Genomic DNA, 13,747 nt, shown 5'->3' on the forward strand with positions numbered 1-13,747 from the left:
AAGAACCTTCAACTAAATCATGCTATTTTTTAAACATGTTTATTACGTTGTTAGATAATAGTGTGGGAAAAGGGAAACTTTGCATAATATGCATATGTTCAGTTTGAAAATATGGGCACTATGATAAGAGAGTAAAGTTGGCATGTTTTTAGCAAGTTTGGAAACATGGTTATCATGATGAGAAACCTGGCCATGCATATTTTTCCTGCAAAAAAAGAGGGAAAAGGATAAGAAACCTAAGAAAAAAAAACATGTCTTTATTGTGCATATACGGAGATATAGGGATCAGGAGGTATTAGGATAGCCCATATGTTATTTAGCCCAACCCATGTAGAGCGATGCGTGTGGCCCGTGAGGAGCTGAATATGAAGCGGCAGGGGGCAGAGCCAGCGAAGACTGTCTATCCCCTTCCTTTCTTTCTCAGTTCGTCAGTTGGGTAACAAAATGGCGCATTGGGTAACAAAATGGCGCAGAGACCCACTGAATCCATCTTCAGTATGAAAAGAAATTCCATGTTTTAGTTGTTTTAGTAGCAGGCAAGCATATATGGTAACAAATTTAACCCCCTTTAATAAAAAAATAGAGACTTGTCATCTACAATGAGATATACCTACACATTTTAATTTGATAGTAGACTCCCATTTCAAGACCATGTCATGTTGAAAAAATGTGTTTTTTCAGTAATCTCCCGTTGCGCCAAATTGCGAACAAACCCGCACCATACATGCTTTGAAAATATTCCATTTATCAGTATTGAGCAAGCACATATGGTTACTATTCTAACCACTATATAAACAAAGTGAACAGGGGCTTGTATAAGGGTAACCAAAGTTCAAAAGAAAAAAGTGTTGTATGTGTTGTTTTTCTGATGATTTGGGTCTTGGAACACCTGAATAGGCAAGCACAGTATTGCAAGTAAGAAAATGTGAAACATTGCTAATAACTTGCCTCGTATACATGATAGTTTTAGGTCATACAAGCAATGGGGAAAAGAAAAGCAGTCTATATGTGATGAAGCAAGCCTAAGTCAAATAGGTAATGCCCATACAACCAAATTCATTACAATGGATGGATTTCAGTCCTAAAACTGGAAAGTAAATATGCATAACAGAAGTGAATCGTGGAACGTGGTTTATACACAGCACGATAGTCTTCCTGTGAGTACAGCTTCTACCACACATCGCCTGTAAACAAAAGAAAAGATAACCATACCATACTCAAGTTGACCAGTGCAAAGCTCGCTATAAAATAGAAACTTCAAAGACCATGTCAGGTAATATGTCGATAGGATTTAGAAAACAATGTCCGGAAAACAAAAATATTTCTCAGTATATAGTAGGATATCATGCATGCAGCAATCATGTACATAGGTGTTCTCATCAATGAACTAACATCAAGCAGAAAAACTAAAAGCGCCATTCTAGGAAAGTCTGTATATTCTACATGCATCGACCACCACAATACTGAAAGGGAAAGCAATATTATTAATCAATAAAAACATTTTTTTTTCAGAATCCATGAGAACGAAGGGAGTGGAAACAGAAAATATTTATAAATCTTTGAAGGATACGAAAGAACTGCAATATTATAGGCTAACGGAATTGATCTTTTCCAGAGAAGATCTTTGCTAGAAGGAAAAAAACAGGTTTAACCTTGGAAGAGGATTATTTTTGTTTATGGTGCAATGTAGCTTGCTAGCATTATGCAATGCAATAAAGGAGAAACTACTCTATTAACGGCAAATCATACAGTGATAGGTGGTGTTGAAAACAAAACTGATGTAAAATGTACATGCCAATGTATCTTAATCATAGCAAACAACAAACAACCAACAATGAGAAAATGCATACCACATAGCAACAGCCAACAATAAGCACATGCATCACCCGCTGCTGCGAAAACAGACTCATCCCGTTGGAGAGAAGCATGGTGGAGAAAATCAAAATCCACCAGAACCACAAAAAAATCAAGCACGCATTACACATAAACATTTACCCTAAGTTCATGCATTAGAAAAATAAGCGAGGGCACCACATTTTCTAAAACTATAGTTTAAAGTTAGCAATCTGAACATATACACATATCCTAGGTGCGAAGAGTATCTTAACCACGGCTCTGGTTTTAGCTGAAACTTGCTTTTTTAGATATAGCAGTACATAAAAACACAATGAACATCTGAATAAGAATTTATTCTTCTGAAATTAATACGGCATGGGACTGCTATGGACAATGATGGAACATTTATGGTGACACAGTTTTCAGAAATCTTTTTCATTGTCATAGTGGATCTTAGGGAAAATGGACTTTCAATCAACTTCATAGTGGATCTTAGGGAAAATTTTCCTATGCCACTACAACACCGACAAGTGCGACCATGTTTTCATCAAAACAATATTACCAATTCTTTTGGTTGCAATGAAACACCGAAAACCTGGCTCGAGTACATTTGAACAATAACATTGTCGGCTATCTACATACCTGTAAAATTACATACTCATATATCAAGCTTTCAAAGTATAAGTATTTTTCAGGTCTGGACAGATTCAAGCGACTGAAAGAATATTATCCTTTTCAGTTAAAATTAAATAGCTTAATCTTCTATCAGATTTACATGGGCCTTAGGGTATAGAACAGACTTACAGTTGGATAGTAATTCGTGAAAACAGAGTAACCAGTGATAATCAAATCCATTACTGCATCAAGGTACTTTTTTCACATGATCATGCCATAAAGGCATTCCAGATTTGCAGAAGAAAGGTAGGAAACTCCTACAAAGCAGCAAGCAAAACACCCAGATTCAGAGCAGCTGGGAACGAATAAATTCAGAAATAGATAATTAGTAAACATTGAGATTGCATGTGTTCTATTGCTACCTGCCTTCTCTTTTAAGTAACTCATTCAAAGACAGATAGTAGCTCACTGATTAGTAGGTGGTGGTGTTCTAGATGCTCGTCCCTTCTCACCTCGGGCTCTCTGAATAAGTGATTATGTATTACCAGATCCAATGATGGCTAGCTCCATGAAGATCACACCTGTACCACTGCAAGCAAGCAAGCCAGCTGTTAGATCTATTTGTCCATATAAGATAAGAGTAGGAATACATGCATATCTTGCTATATGTCATTCAAAATTTCATTTTTCGAATATGTTAGCCTGCTAATTGCATTGGGACAAATTTGTAGAAGAAGCTAATCAGGGCATCTCCAATGCAAGAGTGCTTGTTCGGCACTTAGGCAATAAAAAATAATAATAACGGAAGTAGCATCGATCTAGCAGTCTGCAACAAATGATGCATGTCAAAACGCAAAACAGATTAACCAAATGAACTACTTACGCTCTGGCAAGGTCAAGAGCTATCTGTATACCCTGTCTTGGGATATATGGGCCAGCAACAGCATACCACCTGTAGTATTGTCTAGGCTAATGAGGTAAGATTATCCACTGCTGAGTTACTTTTCATTTTGCCCTTCAATTCAAGTGCTTACAGAACAACACATGCATTTTTTTTCAACCTTACAACAGTCCAAATTTTTTCGAAGAGGGTTTAAATCGATTTCTTTTGCGAGCGATGCGTACATACAGTTTGGGGAAATAAGTGAACGCAGAACAACAACTCCTTGACGAATCAGTAATCAAATGTAACAAAATGATGAGGTGAGAAAGATGGTTCAGCCTGTGTCTGAATCATTCAGCCTCTCATTATTTTGAGAAAATAGGCTCAAGACAAGATATCATCTATCAGCCTGCTTAAGTGAGTTTCGTAGTGGAGTGTTCCTTGCAGTTCAGGAGCACACAACGGATTCTTGGTCATTCAAATAAAGAGCCTTTTCTCACTTACTCTATTATAATGTGATTGCTAGATCACGTACTAAGTGTGTTGAAAAGAGAAGTTATTTTGCAGTCAAAATAAAAAACACGAGTAATCCAAACCAAACCAAGAGCTGAGGTGGTGACGAACACTCAGCTCGACCTTGTCAAGCTTGCCCTTATTCAGAACCTTGAAAAGGGTGAATCCAGCGGGCGTCTCGAACGACATCAACATCTCAAACCAAGCAGCAACTCAACTCACCTAGATCGAAGCACACCACACAATGAAATCAAAATGTAACGAAATGATGAGGTGAGAAAGATGGTTCAGCCTGTGTCTGAATCATTCAGCCTCTCATTATTTTGAGAAAATAGGCTCAAGACAAGGTATCATCTATCAACCTGCTTAAGTGAGTTTCGTAGTGGAGTGTTCCTTGCAGTTCAGGAGAACACCACGGATTCTTGGTCATTCAAATAAAGAGCTTTTTCTCACTTACTCTATTATAATGTGATTGCTAGATCACGTACTAAGTGTGTTGAAAAGAGAAGTTATTTGCAGTCAAAATAAAAAAACACGAGTAATCCAAACTATGTACAGGTATCATTTTCCTCAGGACCTTCTGTATATTCCTTTATCGCCCTCTAAATTTCTCTTTCACTTCTACCAGCGCACGCACATATATTGATTGAGTGCAAATAGAGCTGGCAATAGCAAACATATCCAAACCCAAAATGCAAAGAATCAGATTCAGTATAGAGAGAAGGATACCTTTGGGGCTACGACGTCACAAATAGGAGGCTGCAGCCACTGTAAACCAAGGAGAAAGCAAATCGCTGGCCTAGGAAAAGAAGGGCATGGTCAGGAAAATATATAACTTCTACTTTACTACAATGGAAGAAGGAAACGGTTGCCAATACATAACTAAACAAAAAATGGCGTTTGGGGGAACAATATATAAAACACTAATAACAGATTCCAAAAGAAGTTGCATTATCAAAAACCCTAATAATCAACAAAATCAAAGTACTCTTCCTTGCCTCTATAGCACATGCCTCAACTTTATAAGGCATAACACGAAACCATGTCTTCGAAATTGAAACATAATCAAACCGATCTTAAATATCTGAAACACACATCGTATTCCTCCCCAAGACTGCTATTATCCAACTATGATGGTGTAATCAGATTCACATGCCACGACCACACACAACAATCACATAGTATGTTACTTGGCCCTAGTTACTTCAAGCAGTTTTAACAAAATACATGTTACCTCCTCTGATCCATTTTAATTGTCATTGATTTAGTACACTACTAAATCAGCGACAACTAATGTGGATTAGCGGAAGTACTTTCTTTTGACTACCTTATGTGGAGCAAAGGCCACACAGTCCTTTATTTCAATCAAAGGAAATATATACAAACAGAGAATAAACAGTCCCAAGAGAAAAGAAAGAAAGAGAAAAAAGAACCCTGAAGTTCTTACCATTTGAGTTGCTGAACTACTTGCGGAACTAAAGGTGCGAAGGCCAGAGGTAGGAACCACTATCTCAGGCGTTGGCAACTTCGCCTCTTGTTTATCGAATTAGTATGTACTCCTATACCATCACAAGGAAGAGGCGGAATGGCGGTAACCTGTTTAACAAATGATTAATGTAATCACATTTGTATCCTAAACTGCAGTTAAAGTATTAACAAGTATCATGCATACACAGATTGATTTTCTTTCATAGGAAAACTGATTTGAAGTTCATGAGCCAAAACCAAAATAACAATGGCACCCCGCCTTGTACAGCCAGTCTGCCTTCGCCGCCGATAAATCAAATCTACCAAAACATACAGACAAATTTACAGTTTAGAGAGGGATGATCTTGCACACACCTGAACCAAAATGACATGTGCAAACACCAGACAGGTTGATATGGTCATTGAGGAGAAATATTCTAATGGAGAAGGCCACAAAAAAATCTGAAAGAAACGAAGTCAACCACCAACTTAGCAGTTTGTAAAATTGGGAATAGAGCAATAGGAGGAAAGTAGAGAAACCATACACATCATAGCAAGGATGTACTTCTGACAGCCGTGCATAGATCAACACATCCTCGGCACCGTTCTCTTTGCCGCTGCAAAACAGGAGCCAGTGGTGAGGCGCCAGCCGGCCGGCATCACCTTCACCTTTCCCACTCCGCCTCAAATCTGTTAGCAATGCCTGACCTCCGCCCACCCTTGTATCCCCTCTCCTCTGCAACGGCTCGCTCTCTCCTCGATCTCAACCAATACATCAGCCTGAAGCTTAACACCTAATAATAAGATTTCAGAATAACCAATAATTTTTACAAAGAAACCTGTAGCTGCAGCAAGAGGTTTATGAGTAAATTAACATGTAGTTAAATGAGCTGAAGCACACAAAAATAATAGTTTGAGGTGAGTACATCTACCTAGTTGCTGATAGATCATTAAATTCTCAGATATGTCAGTACAATACTTTCAGATATGTCAGTACAATAATCTTAATCCCCATCAACAACATATCAGATAGATTTACATCCTCGAACCTGCACCAATCCAGAAGTTAAATGAAAATCTATATTGGCCTATAACACATGAATATTCCAATGTTAGTCCTATCTGAAGCCATCTTCAGTTGAACAGAGAACCACAAACGTGAGAGAGAGAAAATGAGTGCGGGAGAGAGAGATGGTTGGGGGCTCACATACAATCCTGCAGCCGTGAAGACACCTGAAGGACGGCGCTAGGGTCTGCCGCGGCCCAGACACGAAGGACGGCGTCGAGCCGAGCCGACTACCTGGCTGGCATCTGCTCCTCTCTGGTTGAGCCCCTCCTCCCGGGATTCTCGAGACGAGGTCTCTCCTCCTCACGTGGCTTCCTCGCGGCCTGAGCAGATGAGAATCTCGGGCAGCAAGGGACGGAGGATGAACTGGGGAGATGATGTAGGGTGCAACCCTATATAGTCGATCTTTCACGAAAGGAGCGGATCCCAATTAAGAACACGAAGAACACGAGGAGAAACACAAGGGGAAGACACGAGATAATCACTCAAATCAACAAGAACAATTACACATGTGCTAGATTCTGAAAACACAAAGAGATACACGATCCAAATCCAACAAGGGACGATACATAGGTAACCGGTTCTTCTCCGAAAGGAGGTCTTGAGGGGGCCACCCAAGAGGGGGTCTTGAATCCAACGTGGATCGTCTCCGAAGAGGGGCCGCAGTCTCTCTCGAGGAGGAGATCCGTATGGATGCGCAATGCTCTATCTCACATATGAGCTAAACCAATGCTAACCCTAGAAAGATGGAGGAGAAGGAGTATATATAGTCTAGGGGGTCGAAGGGGTACACGGGCCTCGGCCCTTACTGTGCGCAGACAGGGGTGGTCGGATGTCCGGGCGACGGGCCGGATGTCCGGGGCTTCAGGAGGGGCCGGATGTCCGGGCTGGGGGGCCGGATGTCCGGGCTGGAGGGCAAAACTTCTGGATGTTCTGTAGCGTGGCGCCGGATGTCCGGGCTTTTGGCCGGATTTCCGGGCTGGGGCCGGATGTCCGGGCTTTTGGCCGGATTTCCGGGCTGGGGCCGGATGTCCGGGCTGGACTCTGGATGTCCGGGCCCTGTAGGCTTGGGCGTCTGGGCTGCTGCTGCTGTGGTTGCTCCAGGGGCCGGATGTCCGGGGACTTGGCCGGATGTCCTGGGCCTGGAAGGTGAACTTGCCCGTTTCCGTTGGTTCTCTTCATCCGTGAACTTGGCGGCTTGTCCGTCTTCACGTGCATCCTCGGGAGGCTCCTCTTGACACCTAATCATGCATAGCATATCGGACTTAGGTAGTAGCCATGTCTCGAGTGGATCATATGTGATATCACTAAGGAAGGAAGTCACCTCGTTCTCGAGAGCTCTAACTCGTGCTCGTGTCATAGGTCCTCTTGGCTCTTGATGAGACGATGGTAGGTCCATGGGGATGACCGTAGGATGCTCCGCATCATCTCCCCTCCCTTGGGAAAGATCCGACCTCGGATCGAAATCCTCATCACCATGGTACGGGGATAGATCTTTGATGTTGAAGATGTCGCTCACGGAGTACTTGTCGCGTGGGATGTCGATCTTGTATGCGTTGTTGTTGTAGCGTGCAAGCACCTTGAAGGGTCCATCCGCTCGGGGTAGTAGCTTGGACTTGCGTTCCTTGGGGAAGCGATCCTTGCGAAGGTGTAGCCACACAAGATCTCGAACATTGAACATCATGGGTTGCTTGTTGACGTTGAGCTTGGTCGCGAGTCGTTGTACTTGGCGCTCAATGGTGTTTCTTGTATCTTCGTGCATCTTCTTGAGGAAGTTGACTCGGGCACTCGCGTCCATGTTTGTGCGCTCTTGTAGCGGTAGAGGTAGAATGTCCAATGGAGACAATGGGTTGAAGCCATAGACGACCTCGAAGGGGGACTTGCCGGTAGTCGAATGTCTTGCACGATTGTAGGCGTACTCGGCGATGGGTAGGCACTCCTCCCACTCCTTGATATTCTTCTTTATCAACACGCGTAGTAGAGTGGAGAGCGTGCGGTTGGTCACCTCCGTTTGGCCGTCGGTTTGTGGATGGTATGCCGAAGAGAACAAAAGCTTGATTCCGAGCTTGGCGCACAATGTCTTCCAAAAGTAACTCAAGAACTTGACGTCGCGGTCCGAGACAATCGTCTTTGGCACTCCATGAGGGCGCAAGATTTCCCTACAAAACAATTTTGCAACATGTGAAGCATCGTCTATCTTGTTGCAAGGAATGAAATGTGCCATTTTGGAGAATCGGTCCACAACAACAAAAACGGAATCCTTGCCATTTCGAGTTCTAGGCAAACCAAGCACAAAGTCCATGCTAATGTCTTCCCATGGGTGATATGGAATTGGAAAGTGGCATATAAAGGCCATGAGATTGAGCTTTGGACTTAGCTTTGCGACATGTAGAGCATCGGTTGGTGAAGCGATTGACGTCGCGGAACATCTTGGGCCAAAAGTAGTTCTTGGAGAGCGTAACAAATGTCTTGTCGCGTCCAAAGTGTCCCATGAGTCCGCCTCCATGAGATTCCTGCAAAAGCAACAAGCGAAGAGAGAACTCGGGGATGCAAAGTTTGTTAGCTCTCATAAGATATCCATCTTTGATGTAGTATCGATCCCAAGAAGTATGCGTCAAACACTTGGCATAAGGAATAGAAAATGTAGGATCATGCTCATACAAGTCTTTTATATGCTCAAAGCCAATGACATTTAACTCAAGTTGATTAACAAGCATGCATATACGGGAAAGTGCATCCGCCACAACATTTTCCTTACCTTTAATATACTTGATGACATAAGAAAACGACTCAATGAACTCACTCCATTTAGCATGACGCTTGTTCAACTTAGTTTGACCCTTAAGGTATTTAAGCGTTTCATGGTCGGTATGGATGATGAACTCATGAGGGCGTAGGTAATGTTCCCATTCATGCAAAACTCGCACCAAAGCATATAACTCTTTGTCATAGATAGGGTAATTGAGTTGCGCTCCGGAGAGTTTCTCACTAAAATAAGCAATTGGGCGCTTCTCTTGCGTTAACACACCTCCTATGCCATTACCACTAGCATCGCAATGAATTTCGAAAGGTTTGTCAAAGTTGGGTAATGCAAGCACGGGAGCATGAGTAAGCAAATTCTTAAGCTCATTGAAAGCGATATCTTGAGATGTTCCCCAAACAAACGGTGCATTTTTCTTACTCAAAGCATGCAAAGGTGAAGCAATGGTGCTAAAATCCTTCACAAATCTGCGATAGAAACCGGCTAAACCAAGAAAACTACGCACTTGTTGCAAATTGGTTGGTTGGGGCCAAGTTTTAATAGCATTGATCTTAGATTCATCAACATGAACACCCTTAGAAGATACTACGAAACCCAAGAAAACAAGCTTATCAACACCAAATAGGCATTTTTCCATATTAGCATAAAGTTGCTCTTTTCGAAGAGTTTGTAGCACGATGCGAAGGTGGGTAACATGCTCTTTGAGAGATTTCCTAAACACAAGGATATCATCAAAGTAGACAACAACAAATTCACCAATGTAAGGGCGAAACACGTAATGCATAAGACGCATGAAAGTACCGGGTGCTTCCGATAAACCCATAGGCATGACTAACCACTCATATAGACCAAACTTTGTTTTGAAAGCGGTTTTCCATTCATCACCCTCTTGTATGCAGATTTGATAGTAACCACTTTTAAGATCAATTTTGGAAAAGATAGTGGCACCGCAAAGTTCATCAAGCATATCATCAAGGCGTGGAATGGGATACCTATAACGAACGGTGATAGCATTGATAGGTCTACAATCGGAACACATGCGAAAGCTACCGTCTCGTTTTGGCAAAAGAATGACCGGTACGGCACAAGGACTCAAACTTTCACGCACATGTCCATGGTCTATGAGATGCTTTACTTGCCTTTGAATTTCTTTGGTTTCTTCGGGGTTGACGCGGTAGGGCGCTTTGTTTGGAAGCGGCGCTCCGGGGATGAGATTAATTCGGTGCTCAATGCCTCGTAGTGGAGGTAGACCCGGAGGTAGCTCATCGGGGAAAACATCTTGGAATTCCTGCAATAAAGAAGATAACACCAAAAGTAGATCGTGAGAGTTGTTAGTTTTTGGTGCCTCATCCTTGCACAATAGGACATAGTGTAGGACACTTGATGGGTTCTCACACACTTCTCTCATCTCACGTTTGGTGGCAAATAGGACTAAGTTTTTCTTGTCGCTCATCGTGGAGGCACTCAATTTGGGCTTGTGGCGCTCACTCTCTTTTTGGTGGTTCACTCTCTCACTATTCTCTCCACGATGGGTGTTTTGCTTGTCGGCGAGCACTTGGCTTGGAGACATAGGACGTAGCACAAACTCTTTCCCTTTCATCTTGAAGCTATAGTGATTTGTACGCCCATTGTGAATGACACCTCGGTCAAATTGCCATGGCCGTCCAAGAAGGAGGTGGCACACGGTCATCGGAAGGACATCACACTCCAAAGTGTCTTCATAGGCGCCGATCTTGAAAGAGACTTGCACTCTCTGCTCGACTTGTATGGTGCCGGTGTCGCTTAGCCATTGAACCTTGTAGGGGTGCGGGTGCTTCATCTTCACCAATTGGAGTTTGGAGCATAGTTCTTCACTTGCCAAGTTATGGCAACTCCCTCCATCGATGATGACCTTGACGGACCGTCCATTGATGCCGGCCTTTGTGTGGAAGATATGGCATCTTTGATCTTCGTCTTGTTGATGTTGAAGAGTCAAGACCTTGGAGACAACAAGAGCGGGACTTGAGTCTTCGTCACAAAAGATGTGATCATCTTCTTCGTCATTGTTCACTTGTCGGTGCATGGCCACTTGCTCAAGAGCTTCCATTTCTCCTTCACTCATGGAGTCGTAGGTGCCGTCGTCGTTGAGGATCATGGTGCGCTTGTTTGTGCACTCGAAGGACTTGTGGCCTCGGCCTCCGCATGTGAAACATTTGATGGAACTTGTCTTGATGGTCTCATCGGTTGGAGTAGATGATGATGAAGCTTTCGGCTTGAAGTTGCTTGTAGTAGGAGGACGACTTGAGCTTGTCGAAGCTTTCTTGTAACTTGACTTGTCGCCATTGCTCGTGGTGGGAGTCGTCGAAGCTTGATTGTTGGAGAGGCCATAGGACTTGGATGAGAACTTGACATACTTGAATTCGTCTTGTACTTGCCGTTCCGTTTTGGTAGCTTGATGCACTAGCTCAATGAGGTTCGAGTATGGTTGGAAGTCGGCAATCTTCTTGATAGGGTGATTGAGTCCATTCAAGAAACATGCCATAGTTTGCTCATCATCTTCTTTGACATTGGCTCGTATCATGGCAATCTCCATTTCCTTGTAGTACTCTTCAACGCTCTTGGTTCCTTGCTTGAGTTGTTGGAGTTTCTTGAAGAGGTCGCGGTTGTAGTAGTTTGGCACGAATCGTGCTCTCATGACATCCTTCATTTGTGCCCAAGTGGTGATGGGTGGTTCACCTCTTGCCGCATGGCGCTCAATGACTTGTTCCCACCAAATGAGGACGTAGTCTTGGAATTCGAGGGATGCCATTGCGATATTCTTCTCTTCTTCGTAGTTGTGCAAGCGGAAGATTTTGTCAACCTTCAATGCCCATGATATGTACTCTTTGGGGTCATTGCTTCCGGTAAACTTGGGCATGGTGAACTTTAGCTTGCCATATCGTTGCTCTTCATTGTGTTGGGGTCGGGGATGATGACGCCCATGTCGGTGAGGATTGGCAATCTCATGTCGCTCTTGGCGAGGAGGGTTGTCTTCCTCATGTTGCTCTTGGTGAGGAGGGTTGTCTTCCTCATGATGCTCTTGGCGAGGAGGTGGTCCATTGTCTTCTTGCTCTCGATGGACTTGACGTTCTTGTCTCGCATGAGGAGGAGCTTGTCGATCTTGATGAGGAACTTGTCGATCATGTCGAGGAGCTTGTCGATGCACACGTGCTTCGTAAATCCTTTCTTGAGCTTCGTCGCGAAGTGCTTCTTGATGTAGTCGAGCTTGTCGGCCTCGATTGGCTACGGCACGACTTGAGTCTTGAAGAGCACGTTGCGCCTCAAGTGCTTGAGCTTCACGTAGTTGTCGTTCTTGACGTTGCGCCTCGGCGTCTTGTGCATCTTGATGTTGTCGCGCTCGCTCCTCTTGTTCTTGTTGTCGTTGGCATTGCCGTTCTTGTGCTTGTGCGAAAGCAGCTTGGTTGTGACGATGTCGATGCTCTTGAGAGTCGGTGTCGTGTAGAGGATTGCGGTTAGCTTGACGGTCTTGACGCGCGGCACGACGAAGAGTGTTCGATGTTGGTGTACTTGAACCGGAGATGGTGTCGTCGTAGTGTCGACTTGAGCGGCTCCGTCTTGACGAGGACGAAGTTGTAGAAGAGCGGACCATCATGGTTCGGATATCTTCTTTGAGGGAACTCATGGATGTGTCGAAGTAGTCTCTTGTACGTTGCTCAGATTGTCGTAGATCGGTGGCGAGGTTGTCGATGCGATCGCCCAAAGCAAGTTGTTCTTGATGCAAAGCTCGGTGTGCACCAAATAGTTGAGTCTTGGTGACGTAGGATGACATGTCTTCGTCTTGCTCCAAGAAGAGTGGATTGGTAGAAGTACTTGGCCTATCCATCATTTCCAAACAAAGATATGTGAGTGGGAGAAAGAGAAGAAGCAATACCAAATGTACCTTGACCGATGTTGAAAATGGATCAAAGATCATTCCAATGTGTAGCAAGGAAATGGCACAATTGGTACCAATTCTTGTCGGTTCTCGCACCTACACAAGTAAAAGCTTATGGTGGAGCTTGGTTAGGATGGTGGCACAAAATTTGATGCAATTGTAAGTGAGACCCAATAATGTTGGAAAAGATTCACAAATTTGCAAATGCGACAAGTAGACCAATAGCAAGATATGGTACACGGAAACACACACGCAAATAGATAAGTGGGGTTGGGCAACCAAGGGTGAGCCAAAATGTGGAATCCACCAAGATGCTCTTGTTGCACAACACTAGAGAGACGCTAGCACGATTGCACGATAGGCGGATACGAACTTGTGCACAACCTACTAAGCAAAAATGCAACGACTTCTATCCCAAGTATGCTATATGTATGATGTTTCTATGCTTTGATCCAAGATGATCGAGTATGACAATCTTAATGTTGTATGATGCTATGGTTCTTGCTTAAGCTCTTTGCTTATCTTTCTCCTTTTTGCTTAAAAGCTTGTTTGGCTCCTTGTTGTTTGAGCTCTTTTCTCATGCAATGCTTCACGAACCAAGATAGCAATTGTGTATGCGAAGACAACTTTTGTGACACAAGAGATGATAGCAAGATATGCAACTCAATGATGGTATGTATGCTATGTGAAGTA

At 43.3% G+C, this 13,747-nt stretch overlaps 1 long non-coding RNA gene across 8 annotated transcripts; it reads right to left on the minus strand.

Moving 5' to 3' along the window:
• Window positions 1-937: 937 nt before the first annotated feature.
• LOC123144556 (uncharacterized) lies at window positions 938-7,005 on the minus strand. Of its 8 annotated transcripts, none has more exons than XR_006471690.1 (8): window positions 6,526-7,005; window positions 6,247-6,363; window positions 5,860-6,108; window positions 5,690-5,776; window positions 5,295-5,443; window positions 4,577-4,646; window positions 2,921-3,040; window positions 938-2,768 (listed from the first exon to the last, which is right to left on the minus strand). It is a non-coding gene; the product is annotated as an uncharacterized lncRNA (long non-coding RNA). The 8 variants fall into 8 exon arrangements; XR_006471687.1 differs by having other exon boundaries at window positions 5,860-6,159; XR_006471688.1 differs by having other exon boundaries at window positions 6,522-7,005.
• Between the last annotated feature and the right edge of the window lie 6,742 nt (window positions 7,006-13,747).

Source organism: Triticum aestivum, chromosome 6D, assembly GCF_018294505.1.
Source record: "Triticum aestivum cultivar Chinese Spring chromosome 6D, IWGSC CS RefSeq v2.1, whole genome shotgun sequence".
Taxonomy (NCBI): Eukaryota; Viridiplantae; Streptophyta; class Magnoliopsida; order Poales; family Poaceae; genus Triticum; species Triticum aestivum.